Source organism: Cryptotermes secundus, unplaced genomic scaffold (genome assembly GCF_002891405.2).
Source record: "Cryptotermes secundus unplaced genomic scaffold, Csec_1.0 scaffold298, whole genome shotgun sequence".
NCBI classification, from domain to species: domain Eukaryota; kingdom Metazoa; phylum Arthropoda; class Insecta; order Blattodea; family Kalotermitidae; genus Cryptotermes; species Cryptotermes secundus.
The window spans coordinates 2,457,992-2,471,271 of NW_019741976.1; the positions used below are offsets into that span (position 1 = coordinate 2,457,992).

General features: G+C 39.7%; 1 protein-coding gene across 3 annotated transcripts in view; it reads right to left on the minus strand.

The window, feature by feature from the left end:
* The window catches only part of LOC111872850, a 166,979-nt gene extending 157,766 nt beyond the window's left edge, over positions 1 to 9,213 (minus strand). Inside the window, exon 1 of one of the 3 annotated variants that reach the window (XM_023867054.1) lies at positions 9,125 to 9,213. The gene's annotated coding sequence lies outside the window, so the exon portion shown is untranslated. The remainder of the gene's footprint in view (positions 1 to 9,124) is intronic. The other 2 variants (XM_023867055.1, XM_033754859.1) reach the window with 2 other exon arrangements.
* Positions 9,214 to 13,280: the final 4,067 nt, after the last annotated feature.

Here is a 13,280-nt window from a genome sequence, read left to right on the forward strand (position 1 = left end):
TAACATAATACAGAAACATAGCAATACAGAAATGTAAAATTTGATATAAAAATTCAAATTCTCCACTTATGTGAATAAAAGATCGGGCAAAGATTACTTTTGAGGAAAGAGTCTGGGTTCTACCTACGTAATTACAGCCCTGAATAGACCACTACATGTAAAAGTGGAACTGAAGACAATTGATATTAACACATGAATCCACAACATCGATTAAGATCGTCGTAAAATGATGGAGGATGGAAATTCTCGTGTCCAAAGTATTCTCTACGCGTATTAAGTGCAGTGTCTGAACCGAAGGATAGTTGAGGCCCCAGACGTCCGTGTATACTGCAGAGAGGCCACTTTCAACAGCATCATAGTTAACCTTTTTTCAGAATTTAAAAAGAAACAGTTCTAACACAAGTTATAGTTACAATTTAGAAAAAGTTAAAATGTAAACTTAAGATTTATGGTTGGAGCGAGAATATAATAAACAATCTCATTCGTGAATTTGAAGAAGATTGCTCAATTTATCTTCCTTTATCTTGTACGTTATGTTCTAATCAATGATGCATTGTTCTTTAAAGTAAGATTTATTCAGAATGCAATGTGTACATTAAAATGAAAAAATATTGATCTTTTATTTTCTTTGGTTATCCTTAAGAAAGTGTTTCCCATCCTCCAATTCACTACGTAACGGTAATTACGTAAGTCTGTGGTTTCATAATCGCGCTGTGTTCGGCAAACCTCTCCTTGACGGGGCATAGAGCTGACACCACAACATGTCACCAGTATTAGTAGAGAATTAAGTCCATTTTGACAATGTTCCTAATGAGACTTTGGTTTGGTTAAACTTTGACTTAAATATTTGAGAGAAAGAATGGCTGGGGACATTTTGTTGCAAGGGTAACTAACAGGGGAATGGAGAAAATTACATGACGTCGACAGTTATTATTTGCACCCTTAACAAGGTATTATTGGGACGATTAAGTCAGAAATGAGCCGATCACAGTGGCTGCGCGGTCTAAGGCATGAACAGTCTTCGCGCGCTCTAACACTGGGATAGTGGGTTCGAGTCCCACTTGAGGTATGGATGTCTGTGTGCGTTTATTCTGGTTGTGTTGTTCTGTGTAGGTAGCGCCCTTGCAATGGGCTGATTCCCCGACCAAGGAGTCCTACTGACTGTGTGTAAAAAAAGTAAAGCTATCCTTGTAACAGGCCGTGAGACGAGGCTCCCACATTTTCTAGACAATCGGCTAACAGATGGCGGTGAGGTTGTCAGCCTTATGCGCCGGCCGCCCTTTAACCCCCAGGAAGACTCCTGTTACTCATTTCTGTTAGAGGCTGAGTCGACTATGTCAGTTGAAAAATCCAATGATCTCATCAGGACTCGAACCCGCGACCTTCTAACTTGTAGCATAATGCCTCAACCAAGTATGATAACGCGTGACCTCTACCGACTGTGTGTAGGATTAAGAAACTGAAAAAGCGGGCAAGGCCCACAGGGGCTGTAGAGCCACGGATACACAAATAAGTCGGAGATGAAATGATAGGCGGAACAAGCACCAAGAATTTTGGAGAGGAGAAATTCATACAAAATTTTAGTAGGAATGCTTGAAAGGAACACACATGATGGGAGGCCTACGTGTCAACAGATAATATTAAAATGAATATTAGATAAACATGGTTTGAGGGCGTGGATCGGTACACTTAGTTCGAGATAGGGTTCAGTGACAGGGTTTTATGTATACTGCAATAAAGTCTCGGGTTCTATAAAATAGGGAAAATTTCTTGAATAGATGAGCAGTATTCTTTTTAAGAAAGGTCCTAAACCCTTATGCATTTCCATCTGCAAAGTAAACCTAGGGAAATGCGTCAGTATGCATCCTTCTTCCCTCCAGTAACACAACTATAAAATATTTGTCAGGTTTCGATAATTACGCGAATGAAGCAAAAGTACCCCAACATTCATAATGACCCCAAATGGTACAGTTTCTTGCTAGCAAAGTGCAACATTGAGGCTTTCATGGAGCGTTTGTATAAAGCTCTACGCGTTCTGAGCCTCTACACTGAATAGTGAGTTGTCAGCTTCAAGCTCCTTCAACTTTAAGCACAGAGAAATATAGCACTTCTCACTCACCAGCTTGAAGGCTGGGTGGACCCCAAGGAACGACGGAGACGCGATAGGGAAGACACTCACTTCGCCAAGGCCAGTGAATCGTATTCTTGTCGACCAGCTCGTAGTCACCCAATTTTCCGATTCAGCTAACCCAACACAGTCAAATGAAAACCCCGATCTTGACATAAAATTATGCAGAATAATCTTCCCTGGTGCCGGCCACGGTAGCCGAGCGGTCTGAGGCATGTACTGTCTTCGCTCGCTTGGAAACCGGGATCGTGGGTTCGAATCCCACTCAAGGCATGGATGTTTAGTTTGTGTGTGTGCGTTTTTCTGTGTTTGTGTACAGGTAGAGGCCTTGCGACGAGCTGATCACCCGCTCAAGGAGTCCTACCGAATGTGTAATCTCTAGAAAACCGAAGTGAACGGAAAAGTTCATGGAGGTAGGCCTAGGCCGGCTGGGGCTGTAGTGCCAAGGAAAAAAATCTTCCCTGGTGAAATGTGTTCTCTCGTCTTTACGTTCTTACTTATTACCCAAGTGCCACTTGATTACTAAAAATGAAAAGCATATAAATCTTACCAGCGTTCTTACATTTCATTTATGAAAAAATAATGTTACTTCTATGACTGACTGTAAACAGGGTATGGATGGGTATTTCGATTTATTGAACACTAACAGAACTTAATTATAATTAACTATAGCGCTATCGCTAAATCACAGCTCCTCAGTTCACTACAGCTGGTACTAAGACTCCTCAGTCTGCTGTCTCTTCGCCAGTCATTGCCTGGTGACGGATCTGAACAATGTCCTATGCCTCCGTACTCATGTTCTTACTGGCTGGCAACTCTCTCAGAACTACCTCCTACTCTTCTAACTGCCCTTTCAGTACTCTCTCGTAATTACAGCTGCACAGAAAACACCGCTTCCAGTGGTTATATTGTTGCGACCATTACCTAGCAACGGCTGTTGCACAGCTGCTTATTTCGCAGCCGTTGCCTAGCAACGCGTCTACATACCATAATTAACTTTAAATGGAAAATAATTTACTTAGTATTTGATCATTAAAGCTACATTCAAGCAAAATTTTATAAAAGCGGGTACCCAACCGCCAATTTATTCATAGGTACGGTATGTACTCTGGCTTGTCAGCATTGTCTTAGCTGCAAAGGAAATTTTCTCATCACGCAAAAAGAAAATCCATTGCACCTGCTACCGCATCTTAACCTAAGCCAGTTCAAATTCAGTTCACATTCTTACAACCAGTTTTCCTCAAATTAATTTGAACCCTTTGGTTGTCCATTTCTCAAACACCTCTTTCCATTAGGATTCAGAACAGAATTTATATATAGGCTCGTACTTCCTGTTTCCCCTGCTTTGCTTTGTCCATAATTTAAACCTTCATTTACGTATCCTAAAAGAATGGTTGAAGAAAATAATGAACGTTTCAGATTGATTTACAATGTTCCACTAACCACTGCTTCGTTATATGCATCGCTCAAACATCTCCTTAGCATTTTCAGATATTCCATTTCTGTGGTGCCAGTGACGGATGCCGTCCCAACTATTTATGACATTTAGAAACAAATTTATAATTATGTTATATATGTTTTGATATTCAGTGATCCTGAAAGGTGACGTGAACACTGAATGTGCCTAATGTTGCCTTAATTTCAACAAAAACCCCTAACGTTTTATTCTCTTCCCAAATAAAAATTTATTTATGATTAAATTCATGAAAATGTTCATATTGTTTTCTACAATTTAATGTATTCTGATTTCGTCCTGTACGATACAGTTCAACTGGGGAACATAAAAGATGTGTTTTAACCTTCAAACGTTTATTTCAAGAGAGCAGTAAGCAAAACACTCAAAACTAAAACGTCTTAAGCTCGCTTATATAGGCTTGGAAACAAATTAATTGCCCATTTACCTAGACACCTTTATTTTCAGTATCACGCGAATTAACAAAACTGAAAATTTTTGACGTTAAATTTTTGCTCAAAATATATTTCGGTTCTTATGTTGGGTCATCACCTGTAACAGATAATCAATACCACGTTTAAAAACTAATGTCTCGGTTGCAACGTGTTGCATTTCTACACCTTTAAATATCTGCTAACCTCTCTACAAACATAATTCAGAATACAAACAAAAAACAAACAAAACAAACTCCGTGGCCTGTAGTCCGCAAGCGAACTATACCAACCGAGGGACCGCCGCTTGTCGGCGAAGTTCCATTAATCTCGGTTTTCTAGACCGGAGCCGCTATTTCCTTGAAATAGCTCCTCAATTATCCTCACGAGGCTGAGTGGACCCCGTTCCAGATCCACTACTTCTCAGAAAACCTGGTAGTGCCGGGGATCGAACCCGGAACCTCTGGATCTGTAGCCAGAAACTCTGATCACTAGACCACAGATGAAACTTATTTATGTTGGTGCCAATAATGCCGTCTGCCTAAAAGAATTTCCAGTGACACTAGACATCTCTTGCCATGTAATTCTAGTGGCTACTGATCAGACATATTTGCAGTCGATCTTAAATATACTTCTGCATGTGCCTCTTTGTATGTGCGCCTGGCGTCAGTTGCTCGAGACCTGGTTATGTTCCAACAAGAGGAGAGAGGTGTGTTCTGAGGACTCCAAAATTAATCATGTCAAATAAGTGCGCTGGACGGATATAATGCGACAGACATTAACAGAAATAATAAGAACTCTGTCTTCCGCTACAGATTTGTCCAGGAGCTGTTTCTTAAGGATTTCCGTTTACCGCCATGAAAGGGTTAACGTTTACGTTTACTTTGAGAGTACAAATCCAAAATGTAACTTCAAGTCTTTCTAAACCAGTCCTATTTCTGCAAGCGTAGGAATACAAGTGCAGTCAGATTACAAACAAATTAAACAGACGTTTAATTTCTCTGCCCAACGAAGGCTGCGGAGTGCAGAGAAATGCAATAGACGTGTTCACTACTGCAGAACGATTTGTTTTTGGTTGATTTAATGATGCTGTCAATAGCTCAGACTGTGTAGTGTCGAATGACACGGTGATCATTGAATAACAGGTTGGAAGGAATGTGATGATAAATGTTTTGATGCAATTTCACTTGAAAGACACTGGGAAACCAGAAAAAAAAATTATAATTGTCGGAGTCGCAAACGAGAATCGAACGGGGCACATCCAAAATCGAAATCAGAAAATCTACCGCTTGAGACAATGATAATCTATAATTTGACTACAAAAGCCGCACGAAGTATAAATTCCTTATTCTGACAACTTCCCATAAAGTTTATTGCAATATATCAAACCCTTGACAACATTAGGCTTATGTTTATCTTAACTTCATTAATTATATACATCACAGTATGCTACAGAATGATTAAAACCGGAGATGGTCAGCAAAATGGCGCCAAGTATCAATACAATTTCCCATTTACTTTGCACGGAGTTTGTATGAAACCTGCTCCAGTACAGCTTATTAATGTCAGATATGAAACAATAACTATGCATCAGAGTTATTTTGAGAAGATGACAGTCACTTAGCTTGTCAAGAACTGAAGAAAGCAGTTTTCTGGGATTTTGCACCGTGTATATGTGGTGTTAACCGACGTTTCGGAGGAACGTATCGCCTCCATCTTCAGGGTCTCTTCGCTTGCGGATTTCTTATATTTTTCCTTCTACCCTGAAGATGGAGGCGATACGTTCCTCCGAAACGTCGGTTAACACCACATATACACGGTGCAAAATCCCAGAAAACTGCTTTCTTCAGTTCTTGACAAGCTAAGTGACTGTCATCTTCTCNGAACTTCTCAGCCTTTTGTGGAGTCTGGAGATTCTCTGCCGTTTTCACAAGACCTGGCCACTGCTCCATTAGACCTCAGTCCACAGTTTATGGATTACAGTCAAAAGAGGAGTCTCGTGGAAAGTGACGTCATGTAATTTTGTAGTAGGTATCAGGGCTTCGCAGGAACCTGCTAATTCATACTTTCAGGACATGTTCATCCTAAACGTCGATACCTATATCCAAAACCATAATATGTCATACCTAAGAATTCCATGAGCTTAACAATAACCACCGTGACAGCCTCATACCTCATTAATACCAGCGTTTTTTTATTATTATTATTGCTAGTGGGGTGGGACTAAGTCCCTTGTACTGCGGCCACTTCTGGCCTATTGTGCCAGCCCCATATGATAGGTGAGGGTGATTGTGGAGCAATGGGTGGAATGAAGATTGGCAGGGGAAACCGAAGTACTCGGAGAAAACCTGCCCCAGCGCCACTTTGTCCACCACAAATCCCACTTTACCAGACCCAGGATCGAACCCGGGCCGCCGTGGTAGTGGCAGACCTGTAAATTTTGTACGTTCGCCACTAGATCATTTGCCTCACGGCATAGCCTTGTATGACAACATTAGAAGAAGCTATATTTCTCATATTCATAAACCAAAAGTTGATTAAATGAAAAAGTGTTAATGTAATATTTATCTCATTAAAGGTGGTAGTAACATCTGTAAAGGCCGCACCATAGCTCAAGCGGTTAGTCGCTGGCTTCCCACCGCGGCGGCCCCGGTTCGATCCCGGGTCTGGTCAAGTGAGATTTGTGGTGGACAAAGTGGCGCTGGGGCAGGTTTTCTCCGAGTACTTCGGTTTCCCCTGCCAATCTTCATTCCACCAATTGCTCCACAATCACCCTCACCTATCATTTTGGGCTGGTACAATAGGCCAGAAGTGGCCGTAGTACAAGGGACTTAGTCCCACCCCACTAGCAATAATAAAACAAAAATGGGGCGGAATGGAGAAACAGGCAAATTCGAAAAAAATTTCCTGTAGAATTGGACCTATGCCTTCACCGATATCGCAATTATAGACGCTGGAGAATGGTACTCGCTTGTAATTTATATCAGCTGTTTCATGTTCTGAATTACTTTAGCCTACATGTTTATGGAAATATTATGTTCCGTCGCATACGACAAAAAAAATCATATATATGCCACGGGAACTCTGAACCTTAGAGATCTTCTGGCTAATTAACTAATGTTATTAGCCTCAGAGAAACTAAACACCTACGCAATATAATTAATTTAATTTGACAATATACCTGCTTCATAATAACTTCAGCGAGACCACAAGAATATGTTGCTTTTCATTAAATAATGCGGAATTTACTCACCAGTGAACCATGAGGACCACCAGAAATATTTCCAAGGGGGGGGGGGCAATCAGAAATTTTGTTTAGAAACCTAAGTTTAAGCCGTGTGCAAGTATGTTTTACTGATCCCTCTGGAGTATTCAGTATTTAAAGCATTTAAAAAATGCTTTTAATTTTTTATTAATATTTCGTAAATTTTCCTGTTTTCTTCAATTGTGATTCTTTCCAAAAATCCAGAGGGGAGGCAAATGTCTAGCTTAGCCCCTCCCCTAGCCGGCACCAATGCATTCAGTTCAAACTATTAAATGTCCAGAGATGCATGGCCTACGGTTCATTGCATTTCAGGTGCACGCATAGCTTTGCAGCGCCGTTTGAATTCGGCACCTGCTTCATTCATTAGGAGGCGGGCTTGGATTCTCCGCGTCTTACGTAACAAAAACGTGCTCTCAGTTCCTTCCTTGAAGAACAGCCGTGACAGACACATTTAGTTTCATGGAACACTAAGAAACTGTAAACATGACTTAACAATTGCAACAAGAACAAATTTAAAACAAATAATCTTGTTTTTACTTTTCGGTCCCATTGCATGCGTAAGGCATATTTCACCTCATAAAGTTTATGTACGGTACTCTTGTATCTCCTCGTACTTACAGTTTCTTACTTCGTTCCAGATCAATATTAGACGTACAGTCATTATAAACACACTTGAGATTTGTAAGATTTACAGAACAAGAAGCCTAACTATTTAATCTGTGCCAATACAGGCCTTCTGTTTAACATTTTAATAGGCCTAATTGATTGATAAGATTATGAAATGCTGAATACGTTTAGAAATGTAAACTAACCGTAGAAAATTTAATCATTCTTGAAAAGCCAACAGTTACTCAGCCAACTAAGAAACTGCCGGCATTTTATAGAACTCAAAGGTTCATTATGGTGTTCACAAGAGACCGCTATTGGTGTTTATCATGACCCAGATAAATCCTGTCCACAGCCTCATATTTCTCTAAAACCCATTTTAATATTATCCTCCCACCTAATTCTAGGTCTTCCTACGGAACGTACACTTAGTAAGCTGATTTTTATTAATATTTATAGCTTCTAATTCCTGACAACCCTTTGAAACTACGAAAGCAGCGGTTATTTCCAATTTTTTTTCCATAATTTGAATAGATATTTCTGAATCACAGAATACAATTCTAAATTTTTGTGAAGTAATTTCTCTCCAACTTTATTAATTCTTTCACAGTTGCCTTTGCGTAACAGTTTATGATCAGAGCTCACTTTTCCTCAACAGCAAAATGACATCTAAAAGAATGTGTAATAAGAACCCGAAGTTATTCATTTAAGGCCATTTTATTGGCCAAAGTATCATGAAGCCAGAACAAATCTTTTCGAAATACCAAGTATGGTTCAATTGTAAATTCAATGTAATTTATTTTCTCATCTGCATAATGCTCTGTACAGAAAATGAGATATTGGGTTTTCGGACTTTATCCATCGTCCTGGTTTCTAAGACAACTAAGAAAAACACGACGTTTCGGAAACTGGATCTGTTTCCGTTATCAGGTGAGGGAAAACACCTATTCTGTTGGGTCCCTTAGAAAAAGCTAGCCTCAATCACTAGACCCAACAGAATAAGTGTTTTCCCTCACCTGAGGACGGAAAGAGATCCAGTTTCCGAAACGTCGCGTTTTTCTTAGTTATCTTAAAAACCAGGACGAAGGATAAAGTCCGAAAACCCAATATCTCAGTGTATTATACACCATTGTCAGAATCCTATAGTAGCTATTTCTTCTGTTCCGTTATTCTGTAAACACACGACACAACTCTAGGTAGTTATAATGTAAATAAAAACAATTTCGTTCAACAACACTCACACATAGCACAAACTTTCCTCCTCCCCGCCTGCTTCCAGATGTTCAACGCGAGCCATGCAAGAACCAACTGAACGCAACTGTTACCTAACCGCCATCACATGGTCTGTACGGTCTGTACCAGTGCCTCCAAACTCAGTGCGCATGTACACGTTTCCCGCTCAATTCATATGTACATGCGCATTGCAGTTCCTACCACTTGACCCACACTCCTCATACGGTGCGATAGCTTTATCTTCGCGGACGTTTTGTTTGAGTTACAAGACAGCAACGTACTTACGCAGATTTGTCAATTCTGCAACATTTTCCAGCTTACTTTAACATTCCAGAATATAATAACTGTGTTTGGACTTCGGGCATGCTTTACTGATCTTTTCCTAACATTTTACGTCGGGTACCAAATCAAGAAAGGCTTTAGGCGTTGACGCAAAAAAAAAAAAAAAAAAAGGAATTGAAAAGTGTAGCTGATGTTGGAGTACACAACTAATAAACGGGTTGGTTGTCTGAGATAACGGTGTCCTGTAAGAAAGTTCAAAATTGTATTCCAAAGTATTTCAAAGAATGTATATATGCTATTCAAACTTAAAACATTTATTTCTGAATTGTAAATTTACTTTTGCATATACTTGAGTAGATATTTTGATGGTAGATGTTCAAGACATCTATTATTCCATCATTACAATGAAATAAGATCAACCGACAGCACAAACGTGTTTCTCTGTGTATGAAGATGATCTCTTTCGCGTGCTGAAATTTATTTTCCTTTGCTGGTCTGAGGCGAGACGACATTATTCTGATTGCTTTGACAAACCACACGTTTCACAATTATCGTGATGGTGCCCTGAAAGGAGTTTATATTTCTGTCTATAGTTATGGTTTCCTTAATGCTGTCGAGTACCGCTTGCGATTTTCTTTGGATGTCAGACACTGTTTCAAAACGTCGTCCCTTCGGTACCAACCACGGTCTACGATAGACTATGACGTGATGTAGATTTTTGTGGTAAATTATTTGTGTTCAAGTAGTCATAAATTGTGCGCTACAATTTTGTGTATGTGAAATTCCATAGTAAAGCCAGTTTATAGTGGGAATTTAATTTCCTTTCTAGGACCTTCCCACAAGACGTGTTCGTTTGTTTAATGACACTGTCAATAGCTCAGACTATTGAATTGTGATATGAATGTCACAAAAATGACGTCTGTTAAGACCAAGGACCAAGAGACGTTAAATATAAATAACTATTATGAACCGACAATAATTTTTGAAATTGCTGTACATATTTTGTTGCACGGGTACGCTGGTAACTTACAATTCAAATCCTAGAGTTGTCAATATTATTTCGGAAACAGTTGAAATTGTTTCATACTTTTTGTGTATGTTAGTTTGTGTAAATTAAATATTCTATTTGTTTATTTAATCTACAATTTAAAATATAAATATCAGAACGTATCAGATTTAATGGACATTAAAAATTTAAGAAGTAAATGCATTCATCTGCACCTTACACAAAATCCTGGACGTAAATACCAGCATGCAATGCGTTACACAGCTTCAAATAATAGTACATTACTGCGCCATCTGTACATGAAAACTTGAAACTCCAGCTTCGTTGCCTAGCTCCCGCAGACTCTGTACGCTCCTGCGTGCTACGTGTTCATATATACAGAACGGCTCGCCGACCCGTAAAAGATAATTATTAATTTTCATAAATAACACCTAACATACCAAAACGGATGTCAGGCTTTTCCATAAAAATGAAAAATGCAGAATGCACCCTCCGATGAAGTATACATATTTTCCGAATTGCATTCTATTTTGAAGAAAGCAGTCTTCTGGGATTTGGCACCGTGTATAAGTGGTGTTAACCGACGTTTCGGAGGCACGTATCGCCTCCATCTTCAGGGTAGAAGAAAAAGTATAAGCNTCTATTTTGCTAACTTAATTACCCTTAGCATTAATTTATTGTGGACTAGCAGAAGTGCCCGTTATTCTCCCGGAGTGTTTGCTTCCTTTATCACTATTGCAAAAGTTGTAGCTAAAATAGTAAAGAAATAATAACACTCACTTACCACCACACATAGCAGACAACCATACACACTTAATTGTCCTTTCCTGTGGTCCTTGATGTTACGCAGTCCTCCCCCCAAAAAATTGGAAAAAAAAAAAAATACATAAGTACAATTCTATATGGGCATACAGGCATGTGGTCATGTGAGTAACTGCCAGCAGGTAGTGAAAGGCAGATCTGCCAAGTTGGTATTTCTGTGTTTAAAATGCAGAAAGGGTGGCAGGTCTTGCTGCAGGCCAAAAAATTGCCACCTTCTCTGACTGCACTACCCCCCCCAATCAAACAATTCTTTTGACACTGATCCATAGGTATTTACACTATAACACAGAATTTTAATCCATATTGTCACATGTCAGAGTGACTATAGATGGGGCTTGGATTGGTAATGGGATTTATTGAACTCTTGCAGAATGTAACTACAAATAACTACAGTGCTAATGCTAATTCACTCACTCTGCAGCTCACTACAGCGTATATATAGTCTTCTCAGTCTGCTGTGTCTTCACTGGTCATTGCCTGGTGATGGATTCAACAATGTCCTCTGCTTCTGTGCTCACATTCTTACCAGCTGGCAGCTGTCCCACAACTAACTCCTTGCTCCAACTGCTGACTCTCAACTTACTCCCTGGCTGGTGGCCATCTCACACCAACTTCCCTCTCTTCTCACTGCCATCTCAAGACTCTCTCATAATTGCAGCTGTTCCTTGTTATATATCCTGGGCAGGGACTGCACAAAAACACCGCTTCCATCAGTTCTTCTACCATTGTGTGCATGTCTTTTGTGACCATTACATAGCAACGGTCATTGTTTACAGAACCTAGTAACAGTATCTAGTAACGACGGTTGTATAGCTGCTTATTTTGCAGTCGTTGCCTAGCAACAGGTCCACATGTCACAATATGTTCAGCTGAAGCATCAACATTACTTCATATACATCACTTATGGGAAATGTGACTCTTCTTGAAGTGTGTATATTCAAACACTTCCATGTATATAGAACTGATTACACACTTTGTTATGGAACAATAAACTTATACCTCACCTCAACAAAGAAAACACTTCTAGAAGCACCTACATTTATAATGTAGACCAAAGTGCATTTTTAGCTTTTCCTTTGTAAACCTTATATTGCACATGAATTGCTATACAGTAAACTCCCTGCTATGTATGGAAATGGGATCCAATGGCTGCATGAGATAAACTCTTCAGAAACACAATACAAAGTCAGAAAACATGTTTTCACTTTAGTCCCTTCAATGGGAGTCTTCCTTGATGACACAGCAGACTGACACATGAAAGAATGTGAATGCATATACTGTAAAGTGATAACATATTCAATTATCCTCTACTGTAATGGCACCTGTATGCAAAGGATGACAGGTAGGATTGTTGGTGGTGGCTGGGAGGACTATCGCATGGCAGATGAATATACATGCATCACAAATTTGTTTTTGAAAAATTTTATCTTTGAAATTTCTGCGTGTTGGATGATTAATTCCAGATTCTTGGACACCAGATACCTGGAATTTTAATGTATAAGGTCACTGTTGTTGTTTTTTGTGTCTCAAGATCTGGTATGCATCAAGATTTCTGACCCCTGTCTACCCAGGCCAGGGCATAAAATCTACTTCTGAGGTGAGGGCACTCATAAAGCAGATTCTGTTTCCCCTTTAAGTGTGTGGTCATGGATCATAGTCACCAGAGAAGACAATCATCTTAATGTTGGCTCCGAATTTTTGGGGGGGGAGGGGGGGCTGGTATTCTTCACATTCTCAAAAGTTTTATCTTTCATACACACAAATAGCTCTGGCCAGGGGCTGTACTCATAATCCTTTGAATAGTGGTCTGGTTTCTTCACTGCTACTTCACTAGGTGCAGATGAGCAGTCAGCTTCAATCCCTGGATCACTTTACCCTTACTATCCACTGGATAGCTGATTGGGTCAGCCTTGAACATGATTTGAACACTTGACAAAGAGAAAAGTCTCTGCCCTCTCTGAGAATCTCACCCCAATTCCCCAGCCTTCCCAACAGCAGCCCAGTTACTATACTGACTTATTTAGCCAAGCTTCCCCTTTTATACATGGTAAAAT